Raw genomic sequence first — 15,710 nt, forward strand, 5'->3', positions numbered from 1 at the left:
TAGGATTTTTTCAAACTTAGGCGAGTGCTGGACTGCCGTTAAGCCTCTTAGTGAGAGAACTTAGGTGAGTACTCGAGTGCAGCTAAGCCCTCGAGTGGGAGGATTGCTCTCCACTCGTAGGTTTTTTTCAAACTTAGGCGAGTGCTGGACTACCGTTAAGCCTCTTAGTGAGAGAACTTAGGCGGGTACTCGACTGCAGTTAAGCCCCCGAGTGGGAGGATTGCTCTCACTCGGTAGGATTTTTCAAACTTAGGCGAGTGCTGGACTGCCGTTAAGCCTCTTAGTGAGAGAACTTAGGAGAGTACTCGACTACAGCTAAGCCCCCGAGTGGGAGGATTGCTCTCCACTCGGTAGGATTTTTCCGAATTTAGGCGGAACGGATTCGCGACTAAGCCCACCCACTGGGGGATTTCAGGAGTAAATAAGAACAACACAATCGAATGAGAGAACCATAAGCTCTTGTCTTTGATAAATGAATTACAAAAGGTGTTGCTTATTACATTTTATTCGAACGAGTGTTTAAGTATAAAAGGGGCGGAGCAGCTCCGCGTTCCAAGCCCGTGGCTCGTCTTTCTGATCCTCGATACTGTAAAGATGGTATGCTTCGTTATGGAGAACTTTGGTGACGATGAAGGGGCCTTCCCAAGTTGGAGCGAGCTTGTGTGGTTTCTGCTGATCCACTCGAAGAACCAAGTCTCCTTCTTGAAAGGCCCGACCCCTCACATTCCTGGCGTGGAATCGACGCAAATCTTGCTGATAAATGGTCGAGCGGATCAAGGCCATCTCTCTTTCCTCCTCTAAGAGATCGACTGAATCTTGCTGGGCCTGCTCTGCTTCCGCTTCGGAGAAGAGTTCAACTCGGGGTGCATTGTGGAGCAAGTCACTTGGCAGAACAGCTTCGGCTCCATAGACTAAGAAGAAAGGAGTTTTTCTAGTCGACCGATTAGGAGTTGTCCTTAAACCCCACAGAACTGACGGAAGTTCATCAACCCAAGCACCTGCTGCGTGTTTGAGATCACACATCAGTCGGGGTTTCAGTCCTTTGAGAATTAGGCCATTGGCTCTTTCTGCTTGTCCGTTCGACTGCGGGTGAGCAACAGAAGCATAGTCGACTCGAGTGCCCTGAGAGGCGTAGAAAGCTCTGAACTCATCGGAATCGAAGTTCGATCCGTTGTCCGTGATGATGCTGTGTGGGACTCCATATCTGAATGTCAATTCTCTGATAAAACTGACAGCGGTGCTAGCGTCAAGGTTCTTGATAGGTTTAGCTTCGATCCATTTGGTAAACTTGTCGACTGCAACAAGCACGTGAGTGAAGACGCTTTTGCCGGTTCTCAGCGGTCCAACCATATCCACTCCCCAAACAGCAAAGGGCCAGACGAGGGGGATGGTCTTCAGGGCTGACGCTGGCTTGTGAGACATATCGGAGTAAAATTGACACCTTCACATCTGTTGACTATATCTTTCGCCATCTAATTTGCTCGTGGCCAATAGAACCCAGCTCGGTATGCTTTAGCCACGATGGCCCGAGAGGACGCATGGTGACCACAGGTCCCCGAGTGGATGTCATTGAGGATCATTCGACCTTCTTCTGGTGTTATGCACTTCTGACCGACTCCAGTCACACTTTCTCTGAACAACTGCCCTCTTATCACAGTAAAAGCTTTGGATCGACGGACGATCTGTCGAGCTTCTTCTTCATCCTCTGGGAGCTCTTTCCTAAGGATGTACGCAATGTAGGGCACCGTCCAGTCGGGGGTAATGGCCAGAACCTCCCTGATCAGGTCGACCACAGCTGGGACCTCGACTTCAGTCGGATCCGTGGCGCTCTTAGGTTGCGGAGGCTCTTCAGTGAAAGGGTCTTCCTGAACTATCGGCGTGTGAATATGCTCCAAGGACACATTGTTGGGAATGGATTCTCTCTTGGAACCTATCTTTGCCAATTCATCGGCTGCTTGATTTTTCAATCGGGGGATGTGGTGGAGTTCTAACCCCTTGAACTTCTTCTCAAGCTTTCTCATCGCGTTGCAGTAACCAGTCATGGCTGGACTTCTGATGTCCCACTCCTTCATCACTTGATTAACTACCAAATGTGAGTCGCCATAGACCATGAGGCGACGGACGCCGAGTGAGATGGCCATGCACAACCCATACAGGAGTGCTTCATATTCGGCTTCATTGTTGGAGGAATCAAAGTGAATCTGGAGGACATATCTGAGCTTGTCTCCACGGGGGGATACCAGAACTACTCCAGCACCAGAACCGTTCAACATCTTGGATCCGTCAAAGAACATGGTCCAGTGCTCAGAGTGAACTTGAGTCGGCAATTGCTGTTTGATCCACTCGGCGAGGAAATCTGCTATTGCTTGGGACTTGATAGCTTTCTTTGCCTCAAACTTGTTATCCAAGGGAAGCAGTTCAATCACCCATTCTGCCACTCGACCAGTTGCATCCCTGTTGTGCAGAATCTCTGACAATGGAGTGTCGCTGACGACTATAACAGAGTGATCTGAGAAGTAGTGTGCAACCTTCTTCGTGTTCATGTAAATTCCATAGACAAGCTTCTGATAGTGAGGATATCTCTGCTTTGACGGGGTCAGGACTTCAGAAATATAATAAACTGAGCATTGAACTTTGTACGCTTTTCCTTCTTCTTCCCGCTCGACCGTAAGTACTGTACTGACGACTTGTCCAGTGGCTGCTATATAAAGCAATAGAGGCTCTTTGCTGATTGGAGCAGCAAGCACCGGCTGGGTGGAAAGCAGGGCTTTTAGCTCTGCAAATGCTGTATCAGCTTCTGGAGTCCACTCGAACTTATCTGATTTCTTCATCAGTCGGTAAAGAGGCAGCGCCTTTTCACCGAGGCGAGAAATGAATCAACTTAGGGCGTCCAAGCAACCAGTAAGCTTCTGGACATCATGCACACGCACAGGGCGTTTCATTCGGAGTATAGCGCCTACTTTCTCTGGGTTAGCATCGATTCCTCGTTCGGAAACAAGAAAACCGAGTAACTTTCCGCCTAGAACTCCAAATGTGCACTTTGATGGATTGAGCTTGATATCATACCTTCTGAGGGTGGCAAAGGTTTCAGCAAGGTCGGTCAGCAGGTCAGAACCTTTACGTGACTTGACCACAATGTCATCCATGTATGCTTCCACATTCCGACTGATCTGAGTGAGCAGACACTTCTGAATCATCCGCATAAATGTGGCTCCGGCGTTCTTCAAGCCGAATGGCATTGTGACATAACAGAAGCACCCGAACGGGGTGATAAAAGCTGTCTTTATTTCGGGTCCGTACAGACGGATCTGGTGGTACCCGGAGTAGGCGTCCAAAAAGGACAGACGCTCGCACCCAGCAGTCGAATCGACTATCTGATCGATGCGAGGGAGAGGGAAGTGATCTTTCGGGTAGGCCCGATTGATATGCTTGAAATCGATGCACATGCGGAGTGAGTCATCTTTCTTTGGGACCATGACAACATTGGCTAACCACTCGGAGTGGTAAATCTCTCGGATAAACTCAGCTGCCAAAAGCCAAGCCACGTCTTCGCCGATTGCTTTTCTTTTCTGGACGGCGGACCGTCGAAGATGCTCTTTGACTGGTTTCACTTTCGGCTCGACTCGCAAACGATGCTCAGCCAGTCCCCTGGGAACACCTGGCATGTCAGAAGGCTTCCATGCAAAGATGTCCCAGTTCTCACGGAGGAACTGGATGAGCGCTTCTTCCTTTTTGGAGTCGAGTGTGGTCGAAATGTGGGTCGGAGCTGCATTGGGGTCCGTCGGGTGAATGTGAACAGACTTCGTCTCGCCAGACGACTAGAATGCTGAATCCGTGGCTGGCTTCTTGGCTCGCAACAAGTCACCCGGGTCTGCATTTTTCTGGTATTCTTGCAATTCTACCACGGCCATCTGGGCATCGGCGATCTTCGAGCCCTTCTGGAAACACTCTTCTGCCTTTTTCCGATTACCAGAGATAGTGATCACTCCTCTGGGACCAGACATCTTTAGTTTGAGGTACACGTAACAAGGTCGAGCCATGAATCGTGGATAAGCTAGCCTGCCCAGAATTGCATGATACGCACTCTGAAAATCCACGACTTCAAACGTCAACTTTTCTTTGCGGTAATTTTTGGCATCACCGAAAATCATGTCGAGTGCAATCTGACCGAGGGATGCAGCCTTCTTGCCTGGGATGACCCCATGGAAACTCATATGGCTTTCACTGAGTCTGGACATCGGAATGCCCATTCCTTTCAACGTTTCCGCATATAGAATGTTCAGGCCACTGCCACCGTCCATCAGGACCTTTGTCAGTCGAGTGCCTTCGACCACCGGGTTGACCACCAGCGCTTGCCTCCCAGGGGTGGCGATGTGCGCTGGATGATCAGACTGGTCGAACGTAATGGCAGTCTGCGACCATTTCAAGTAACTGGGTGTCGCCGGAGCGACCATGTTCACTTCTCTGTTGATGACTTTCAATCGACTCTTGTTTTCAACATCAGCAAAAATCATCAGAGTGGAATTCACGTGAGGATAACCACCATCATCTTCCCCTTCACTCTTAGCCTTGTCTGCCTCCTTCTCCTTTTCCTTGGGCCGTTTCTCTCGAAACTGCTGGACCAGGAGCCGACACTATCGAGTGGTATGCTTTGGGTAAATGAAATTACCTTCTTCGTCTTTTTTGGTGTGGATATGGCACGGCAGATCCAACACGTCATTTCCATCTTGATCTTTTACTTTCTTGGGGTTCCACGGCCCTTTGGGCTTCCCCTTGAACTTTCCTTGAACCACAGCCAAGGGCTCACCCGGAGCAGCTGTTTCGGCCTTGCGTTTTTGTTTCCGATTGGAGTTTCCTCCTCCGGCTTCGTGGGTGACTGCTTTGTGCTTGCCGCTCCGCAGTCGCTCTTCCTCTTCACCATTGGCATACTTGGTGGCAATTTCCATCATCCGAGTCAGAGTCATGTTTCCTATCGAATCGAATTTCAGATTCAACTCCCGGTATCTGACGCCTTCCTTGAAAGCACAAATTGCCTGATGATCAGACACATCTTCCATCGTGTGGTGCAGGGTGATCCACCTCTAGATATAATCTCTCAAAGTTTCATTCGGTTTCTGGACGCAATACTGTAATTCTATCAAACCTGCTGGCCGTTTGCAAGTACCCTCAAACGTTCTGACAAACACTCAGGCGAGATCTTCCCAAGTATAGATGCTGCCAGGTGCCAACTGATTCAGCCACGCTCTAGCCGAGCCCTCCAACATCAGAGGAAGGTGTTTCATGGCCACCTCATCATTGCCGCCACCAATCTGGACAGCCACTCGGTAGTCTTCGAGCCAGGTGTCAGGCTCGGACTCTTCGGTGAACTTACTGACTCCAGTCGCCAACCTGAAGTTGGGGGGAATCACTGCAGCTCTGATAGCTCTACTGAAGCACTCTGGGCCAGAGACATGCACCCTATTGCTGGTTTGCGGGCCTCTGTCATGGCCATCTCGGTGAGCTCTGTTTCTGTCGACCAAGCCCTGCATGAGAATAGATCTCGCATCAAAGCCTGGCTCCTTGGGGTCGACTGGAATACCTCTTCCGATGCTGTCAGGGCGCCTGTCTTCATGTGGCCGCGGCATGTATGACCCACTCCTTGGAGGAGGCGTGGGCACTCGACGGTGACCATCGCGATCGGCTCGACGATCATACTGCTCCTGGTTTCTATACTGATCACGTCGCTCCCCACGTCCCTCACGCCTCGGGGGCGATCTCGGGCTATGGGCTGACTGAACTGTATCTGCGACCATGGATCTTCTATGGATCCTATTCCGCGACTGAGACACGACCGTATTCTGCTCTCCCGCTGCCCGGAGCAAGGCCTTGATCTGCGCCAGACCTCGGCCAGCTTCTGACTGGGAAGGTTGAATCGACTCTGCTATCCCGGCAGTAGCTGCTAGGTTTTGGATCGGTGTTCGGTATACCTGATTCGGAGGTGGAAAAAGTTGGTGTCGGCTGGACTCAGGAGCACGTTGACGAGCGCGATCGTCGAGTGCGTGCTGGAGGTTCTCCAGTCGAGTGCGCTCAGCCAGATTGGCCAAGCGAGCCTGCTCCAAGGCCTGGGCCTCGGGTGTTTCTCCAACTATAGGAGTATGCAGGGCATCCATGTTTCGGCGACGAAGTTCTTCTCTTTGCTGCGAGGAGAGAGGCTCGGGGCAGTACTCCTCGTGAACGCGCGACGGATCACCGTTCCCATCACCTCCATCTGCATGATTGAAGCCAGGAGGACCGCGTGGTCCATTGACCATCAGGACTTCTGCTGCCGAGTCATTGCTGCCACACTCGGATGCAGTCTCTACGGAGCCAGTCGACAGATCGAACAGGCCGTAGAGAGACTCGTCGGGCTCGATCGCCGCGACTTGAGGGGTGGCCGACTGGCGGGCCACCGCATGCTTCACCCACCGTTGAATCCTCAACCGGCCGGTGCGCTTGCTCTGGCGGGTCACAGGGAGGGGGAAAGCCGTTGGAGTCGACTGGTACTGGGTCGACGGTTGCCGCAGGAGGACTCCGCGGACGCACACGTGAAAGTGCGTCGCCCCGCGGGTGGGGAGCGCGTCGACGTCGAGTGGTGCCTCCTGAAGCCAAGCGGAGTCGTCGGCGACAAACACGAGCGCGCCGAGACGGATCTCGCGGCCCTCAGCCAAACCTCCGCCTGGAACCATGATGATGGGGATCGAAAAAATTGCAACTTCTCCAATAAGTCGCTAAGACACCTGCCCCATGGTGGGCGCCAACTGTCGTTGGTCTAAGACTGACAGTAGAATGGGGGGTAAGTATGAGGAGGCAAGATCCTAGCTATGAAGGAGTTGTACAGGCGAGTTTTACGAGTTCAGGCCCTTCTTGGAGGAAGTAACAGCCCTACGTCTCGGTGCCCTGAGGCGGTTGACTGGATTATATGTGTGTGTGAGTTTACAAAAGATGTGAACCCTTGTCCCAGAGGAGGGGGTGGCTTATATAGAGTGCGCCAGGACCCCAGCTCCCCTCCGTTACACAGGGTTCAATGCTCATAAAGGAAAGGCGTTACTGGCAATGTCTATAGTAAAGTGTCATAAATACTCATAATGCTATGGTTTAAGTCCTGACCGTTGCAGAGTGGAGGGTTCCTCATCTTCTGGTGGTCGAGTGTCTTCAAGGTGGTCGAGTGAGCGCGTCTCCACGGTCGAGTGGATGATGGTTTCTCTTCGACTGCTTCTGATTCTTTGTAGAGATGTCCTTGGGGAGGGCATATTGGACTGGTCCATGACCCTACCCTAGGTACATAGCTTCATCAACGTCCACTCCAGGACGCTTGAGGTGGGTGATCTCTTCTTAAGGCGGATGGTCTCCGAGGAGGCGTTGCATAAGCTTTCACCCATGTGGGAGGGCCCATTTAGGATCGCCTGTATCTCCAGGCCTGGCGCCGCGCGCTTGGGGACGCAGGACGGGATCCCCATCCAGAATGCCAAGAACATCCAGCACCTCCAGAAGTTCTACCCATGAAGCAAGGCCCCGTGCCTGTGAAGGTCTCCGCTCGTGACACTCTCACGTAATAATGAGTGGGGATGTACACGCCCCGGAGTCTCCGGAGTGCCGCCCTCAGGCCTCGGGGGCTCCCTCCCACGTCCTAGCGGCAGCACTTAGCTCCGCGCTGGTGAGAAGACTAGACTAGGTGCCTGACGCGGCTATTCATTTGCTTGCTTTCTATAGCTGGTTTGCAACTTTTTAATGGAATTTGCAGATCTCGCATTTTTTGATTGCCAAGTTGGATTCTCCCCTTTTATTTCTCTCGCCTTTTAGTCTTGGCTCAATTGAGCGGCAGTTGCCCGTCGCTCCTCCTCACGCGTCTCGTGCGCGGGGGCTGGGCAGGTGTGTGCGTGCGTTGGGTTCGCCCGCACCACGAACACACTTCGCCAAAGCCCTGTCGCCCCAGAGCCTCGACTTCTAGAGCTTCGACTTCCTTGATCCTCGCGAGGCGCTCTAGAATGAGCTCATGGGCGTGCACACACTCTAAGCCCATGCCCCTCGGGCAGCACGACGCGGTGCACTAAGCCACAACTAACTCACACCTGGGGGCTCGCGCAAAGAAGAACAAGGCACCCCGTTAGATTTTCTAACATCTCTGCAGCTCTACGTGTGTCCTGAGGCCGATGGCTCCTGAGCCGTCGGGAAGGGAGCTTCACCAGATGTCGAAGGGCACGCCCTTGTGAGATGGGAAACTAAACTACTGCGAGCATGCCAAGCTAAGTTACCCAAACCGCGTCTACTCGGAATACAGATAGCACGACATAACATCACAATAACAAGCATAGCATAATGGCGTAAGTGCCACAGTTCATTACACACCCCAGCGGGGCCATCTACTTTTTGCAAAATGCAGGAAGAAGGAAACGTTAAACAAAAGTGGCCTGGGTGGCCAGAGCAGCTCCTGAGCCAGAATCCGGCAGCCGCGTACTCAGCCGGAGTCTTCCTCCCGCTTGACCGGAGCACAGCGGTGAGATGACCCGTCGCCTTCCCCAATCCGAGTCTGGTGGCGGGGTGGCTGATCATAGTCGCCGCTATCGGTGCTCTCGCCGGAGGAGGAGCCGCCGCCACTGGGAGAAGCGTGTCCATCACCAAGGGCAAAATCGCCCTCGTCGTCGTCGCGGATGTTGTCAAGGCCAAGCTCATCGTCGCTACTGCCATCCTCGGGGCAGCACCCTACGTGGCGGCCGTCCACCCTGAGCACCCTCACGTAAAGGGTCGTGATGCCGTCGTACTTGAAGTGGAGGGTGCACCTCCCGCTCAGGCCTCATGCGCAGGCGAACGCCTGCCAACCGCGGGTCAGGGCCATGCTGCCTCCGGCGGTGACCTCGACCCCGGCCCACGAGGCCTTGCTGCAGCAGCCGTCGGCCTGTAGCCAGAGACCGTCAAGCCGAGGAGAGCGGAAGCTAGATCCAGGTGCCGGCAGGCTTCTCCGACCACCCGATGAACTCGGGGAGCACATCCGCCGAATGGAAGTGCGGCTGAGGAGGCCGCGCAACCATGGCACGCCTCCCCTCATCGCAGGGGCCGCCTCGCCCTTGGCGGCCCCCACCTTGAGAAGAAGTGCCGCCGCGGCCACCCAAAGCGACACCGGCCCCCGAAGAAGTGCGCCCGCACCCTTGGGGAGCTACCGCTGGGCTCACAGCATGCTTGTGAGGACGGCCTCGCCCCTTCTTGGGCGGCGGCGAGTCTGGCCCCACTGAGGGAGTCCTGGATTAGGGGGTGTCTGGATGGCCGGACTATACCTTCAGCCGGTCTCCTGGACTATGAAGATACAAGATTGAAGACTTCGTCCCGTGTCCGGGAGGGACTTTCCTTGGCGTGGAAGGCAAGCTTGGCGATATGGATATGTAGATCTCCTACCATTGTAACCGACTTTATGTAACCCTAACCCTCTCCGGTGTCTATATAAACCGGAGGGTTTTAGTCCGTAGGACAACATACACATCAACAATCATACCATAGGCTAGCTTCTAGGGTTTAGCCTCTCCGATCTCGTGGTAGATCTACTCTTGTACTACCCATATCATCAATATTAATCAAGCAGGACGTAGGGTTTTGCCTCCATTGAGAGGGCCCGAACCTGGGTAAAACTTCGTGTCCCTTGCCTCCTATTACCATCCTGCCTAGACGCACAGTTCGGGACCCCCTACCCGAGATCCGCCGGTTTTGACACCGACATTGGTGCTTTCATTGAGAGTTCCTCTGTGTCGTCGCCGTCAGTCTTGATGGCTCCTACGATCATCAATGGCGATTCAGTCCAGGGTGAGACCTTCCTCCCCGGACAGATCTTCGTCTTCGGCGGCTTCGCACTGCGGGCCAATTCACTTGGCCGTCTGGAGCAGATCGAAAGCTACGCCCCTGGCCGTCAGGTCATATTTGGAAGTTTAAACTACACGGCTGACATCCACGGGGACTTGATCTTCGACGGATTTGAGCCACTGCCGAGCGCGCCGCACTATCCCGACGAGCATGATCTAGCTTTGCTGCTGAACAGTGCCCTGGAGGCCGCACCCGCATCAGCTTCGAACCCTAATTCGGAGCCAACTGCGCCGATCGAGGATGGGCGGTTGGACGCCACCTTGGGGGCTGCGATCCCAACGGCGATTGAGCCAAACACCAGCCCCGTACTCTGCGAGACTCGTGACTCCAAGGAGCTGGACTCCTCTCCGGACTCCGAACCCTCCGCGCCCCTGCCGATCGAATCTGATTGGGCGCCGATCATGGAGTTTACTGCTAGGGACATCTTTCAGCACTCGCCTTTCAGTGATATCCTGAAGACACTGAAGTCTCTCTCTTTATCAGGAGAGCCCTGGCCGGACTACAGTCAGCAAGGTTGGGGTACGGACGATGAAGAAATTCAAAGCCCACCCACCACCCACTTTGTAGCCACTGTCGACGACTTAACCGACATGCTCGACTTCGACTCCGAAGACATCGACGGTATGGACCCCGATGAAGGAGACGATGAAGAACCAGCGCCTATCAGGCCCTGGAAAGCCACCTCGTCATATGACATATACATGGTGGACACCCGAAAATAAGGAGATGGCGATGGAACGGCGGAGGATGACCCCTCCAAGAAACAGCCTAAGTGCCGGCGTCAGCGGCGCCGCTCAAAATCCCGCCAAAACAAATACGGTGATTCCAGCACGGGAGATAATAATACTCCGGAAAGTGCCGAAGAAAACCCCCTCCAGCAAGATTTAGAATAGGAGGATGGAGAAACCAGCCCTCATGAGAGAGCGGCAGACAGAGAGGTCGAGGACGATAATTATATGCCTCCCTCCGAAGACGAGGCAAGCCTCGACGACGACGAATTCATCGTGCCAGAGGATCCCGTCGAGCAAGAGCGTTTTCAACGCAGGCTTATGGCCACGGCAAGAAGCCTCAAGAAAAAACAGCAACATCTTAGAGCTGATCAAGATTTGCTAGTCGACAGAAGGACTGAAGTCCTTGCGGCCGAAGAGCATAAACTCGAACGCCCCTCCAAGAGCTACCCAAAGCGCAGGTTGCTACCCCGATTAGAGGAGGAAGCACTTGATGCGGCCGACCGGCCACCTCGTGGCCGCAACAAATAGGCCTCTCGGCCCTCCACTCAAGCCGCACCCCGTACCAAGGCACGGGAATATGCGCCGGACTTACGAGATATGTTGGAGAACAAGGCAAGGCAAACAAGATCGATCTACAGATCGCGTGGGCGCCCCACCGCTCGAGAAGGTAACCGTGACGCCAGCCACAAATTCGGCAGGGCCGAACACAGTAGGCAAAGCTCATTGGAGCTACGTCATGATACAGCCCAGTACAGAGGCGCCGCACACCCACTATGCTTCACAGACGAAATAATGGATCATCAAATCCCCTAGGGTTTCAAACCCGTAAATATCGAATCATACGATGGCACAACAGATCCCGCGGTATGGATCGAGGATTATCTCCTTCATATCCACATGGCCCGTGGTGATGATTTCCACGCCATCAAATACCTCCCACTCAAGCTGAAAGGACCAGCTCAGCATTGGCTTAACAACTTGCCAACAGGATCAATCAGTTGTTGGGAGGACCTGGAAGCCGCATTCCTCGACAATTTCCAGGGCACTTATGTGCGACCCCCAGACGCCGATGACCTAAGTCACGTAATTCAGCAACCAGAGGAATCGGCCAGGAAATTCTAGACACGGTTCCTAACAAAGAAAAATCAAATAGTCGACTGTCCGGACGCTGAGGCCCTAGCAGCCTTCAAGCACAATATCCGTCACGAGTGGCTTGCCCGGCACCTTGGACAGGAAAAGCCGAAGTCTATGGCAGCACTCACGACACTCATGACCCGCTTTTGCGCGGGAGAAGATAGCTGGCTTGCTCGTAGCAACAATATGACCAAGAACCTTGGTAATTCGGATACCAGGGACAGTAGTGGCAGGTCATGTCGCAACAAGCAGAAGCGCCACACTAACGGCGACAATACTGAGGATACGACAGTTAATGCCGGATTCAGAGGCTCTAAATCCGGTCAGCGGAAAAATCCATTCAAAAGGAATCCTAGGGGACCGTCCAGTTTGGACCGTATACTCGACTGCTTGTGCCAGATACATGGCACCCCCGAAAAGCCGGCCAATCACACCAACAGGGATTGTTGGGTGTTCAAGCAGGCATGCAAGTTAAATGCCTAAAATGAAGACAAGGGGCTGCATAGCGATGACGACGAGGAGCCCCGGCCGCCGAACAACAGTGGACAGAAGGGTTTCCTCCCACAAGTGCGGACGGTGAACATGATATACGCAACCCACGTCCCCAAAAGGGAGCGGAAGCGCGCGTTAAGGGACATATACGCGGTAGAGCCAGTCGCCCCAAAGTTCAACCCATGGTCCTCCTGCCCGATCACCTTTGATTGAAGGGACCATCCCACTAGCATCCGTCATGGCGGATTCGCCGCATTGGTTCTAGACCCAATTATTGACGGATTTCACCTCGCTAGAGTCCTCATGGACGACGGTAGTAGCCTGAACCTTCTTTACCAGGATACAGTGCAGAAAATGGGCATAGATCCCTCGAGGATCAACCAAAACGACCTTTAAAGGCGTAATACCAGGTGTAGAGGCCAACTGTACAGGCTCAGTCACACTTGAAGTGGTCTTCGGATCTCCGGATAATTTCCAAAGCGAGGAGTTAATCTTCGACATAGTCCCATTCCACAGTGGCTATCACACAGTGCTCGGGTGAACCGCATTCGCCAAGTTCAATGCGGTACCGCACTATGCATACCTTAAGCTCAAGATGCCAGGCCCTCGAGGAGTAATTACGGTCAATGGAAACACCGAACGCTCCCTCCGAACGGAGGAGCACACGGCAGCCCTTGCAGCGGAAGTACAAAGCAGCCTCTGAAGGAAATATGCCCTAGAGGCAATAATAAAGTTATTATTTATTTCCTTATATCATGATAAATGTTTATTATTCATGCTAGAATTGTATTAACCGGAAACATAATACATGTGTGAATACATAGACAAACAGAGTGTCACTAGTATGCCTCTACTTGACTAGCTCGTTAATCAAAGATGGTTATGTTTCCTGGCCATGAACAATGAGTTGTTATTTGATTAACAAGGTCACATCATTAGTTGAATGATCTGATTGACATGACCCATTCCATTAGCTTAGCACCTGATCGTTTAGTATGTTGCTATTGCTTTCTTCATGACTTATACATGTTCCTATGACTATGAGATTATGCAACTCCCGTTTGCCGGAGGAACACTTTGGGTGCTACCAAACGTCACAACGTAAATGGGTGATTATAAAGGAGCATTACAGGTGTCTCCAAAGGTAGATGTTGGGTTGGCGTATTTCGAGATTAGGATTTGTCACTCCGATTGTCGGAGAGGTATCTCTGGGCCCTCTCGGTAATGCACATCACATAAGCCTTGCAAGCACTGCAACTAATATGTTAGTTGTGAGATGATGTACTACGGAACGAGTAAAGAGACTTGCCGGTAACGAGATTGAACTAGGTATTGGATACCGACGATCAAATCTCGGGCAAGTAACATACCGATGACAAAGGGAACAACGTATGTTGTTATGCGGTCTGACCGATAAAGATCTTCGTAGAATATGTAGGAGCCAATATGGGCATCCAGGTCCCGCTATTGGTTATTGACCGGAGACATGTCTCGGTCATGTCTACATTGTTCTCGAACCCGTAGGGTCCGCACGCTTAAGGTTACGATGACAGTTATATTATGAGTTTATGCATTTTGATGTACCGAAGGAGTTCGGAGTCCCGGATGAGATCGGGGACATGACGAGGAGTCTCGAAATGGTCGAGACGTAAAGATCGATATATTGGACGACTATATTCGGAGTTCGGAAAGGTTCCGAGTGATTCGGGTATTTTCCGGAGTACCGGGGGGTTACGGGAATACGGGGAAGAGTATTGGGCCTTGATGGGCTTTAGTGGGAAGAGGAGAAAAAGGCTGCGCCCCCCCTCCCCTCTAGTCCGATTTGGACTAGGGAAAAGGGGGCCGGCCACCTCTCCTTCTCCTCCTATTCCTTCTCCCTTCCTCCCCTCTTGGTGGACTCCTACTAGGACTTGGAGTCCTAGTAGGACTCCCTATCCTGGCCGCACCTTTGCCTTGGCCGGCCTCCTCCTCCTCCATCCTTTATATACGGAGGCAGGGGCACCTCTAAACACACAAGTTGACACAAGTTGATCCACGTGATCGATTCCTTAGCCGTGTGCGGTGCCCCCTGCCACCATATTCCTCGATAATACTGTAGCGGAGTTTAGGCGAAGCCCTGCTGCTGTAGTTCATCAAGATCGTCACCACGCCGTCGTGCTGACGAAACTCTTCCCCGACACTTTGCTGGATCGGAGTCCGGGGATCGTCATCGGGCTGAACGTGTGCTCGAACTCGGAGGTGCCGTAGTTTCGGTGCTTGATCGGTTGGATCGTGAAGACGTACGACTATTTCCTCTACGTCATGTCATCGCTTCCGCAGTCGGTCTGCGTTGGGTACGTAGACAACACTCTCCCCTCGTTGCTATGCATCACATGATCCTGTGTGCGCGTAGGAAATTTTTTTGAAATTACTACGAAACCCAACAGCCTCTCCAGGCAGTTCTCCAGTCCAGCCACTAAATGACCGGACACCGTCAAGCGCGCCCGGAGTAACCTACAACAAGACCGCCTGGCATGATCCGAGCAGGCGTAGCAATGCGGCCCCAACACCAGCCCTCGCAAAAATGCGACACCAGTACTTCGCGTACATAACTACGCTCTAGAAATACCATGGGTACAGGGGGAGGGGCACCATCACGGCATGCCCGAAACACGGCTTAAACCGCACCAGGGGCTACCGATTTTTTAATTTTCTCTTACTTTCAGGACTCCATCCTTCGGAAGGCCTGTTCGGCAGTTCAATTGCCGCACAAACGATGCAAGAACCAGGGAAGCAGACAAGCCACACCGCATTACGGAACTCCCAGGTGGTCTCTATCACGAGCAGTATACCTGTTCAGCATACTATTCCGCAGCTTGCCCCTGGAACAGACATGTTAACTAGTCCAGACTTTCACTTATCGCATTATTTGTATCATTCTGCTTTGATCGCAGCCCTTTTTAATAAACAATGCATAGCTTTCGTCTATTTTTGCATTACCTTTTTTCTTTATATATGTTCCTTAACGACATGTTGCACCCGTACACGTTGGGACAGCCAAAACACGCCAGGGGCTTTAGTACCCCTCAATATGGTGTGAGAAGTCCGAACACTTTAACAAGTGCGGCACCCCGAACTTATAGCATTATATGCATCGGCTCCGAATCATGTCTTGGGTCGATAGTTGGGTTTGCCCGACTCCTATGTTTTGGTTCCTTACGTTCCGCTATATCGGCTAAGGTAGCACTAGAAGAACCACTGCAATTGTGCCCCAGTTGAGCTGGGTCGAGCACATCAGTGGAGAAAGCTAAAACTGACTGTCATGATGAAGCGAGAGCTGGTCGTTGTTCGAGAGGTTTTTTCGAGTCCCTAAAGACTTATGCCGCTTAGGGCGAGGAGCCGGCTCTGTCCGGCCAAGGCGTGGATAGCGCCCCAAACTCGGTCTTTCAAATACCAGGGGCTTCGCCGAAATTTAAAATTATAGAATTCTATGGCTAAGTGAGGGTGTTC

This window comes from Triticum dicoccoides, chromosome 3A (genome assembly GCF_002162155.2).
Source record: "Triticum dicoccoides isolate Atlit2015 ecotype Zavitan chromosome 3A, WEW_v2.0, whole genome shotgun sequence".
Classification (NCBI taxonomy): Eukaryota; Viridiplantae; Streptophyta; class Magnoliopsida; order Poales; family Poaceae; genus Triticum; species Triticum dicoccoides.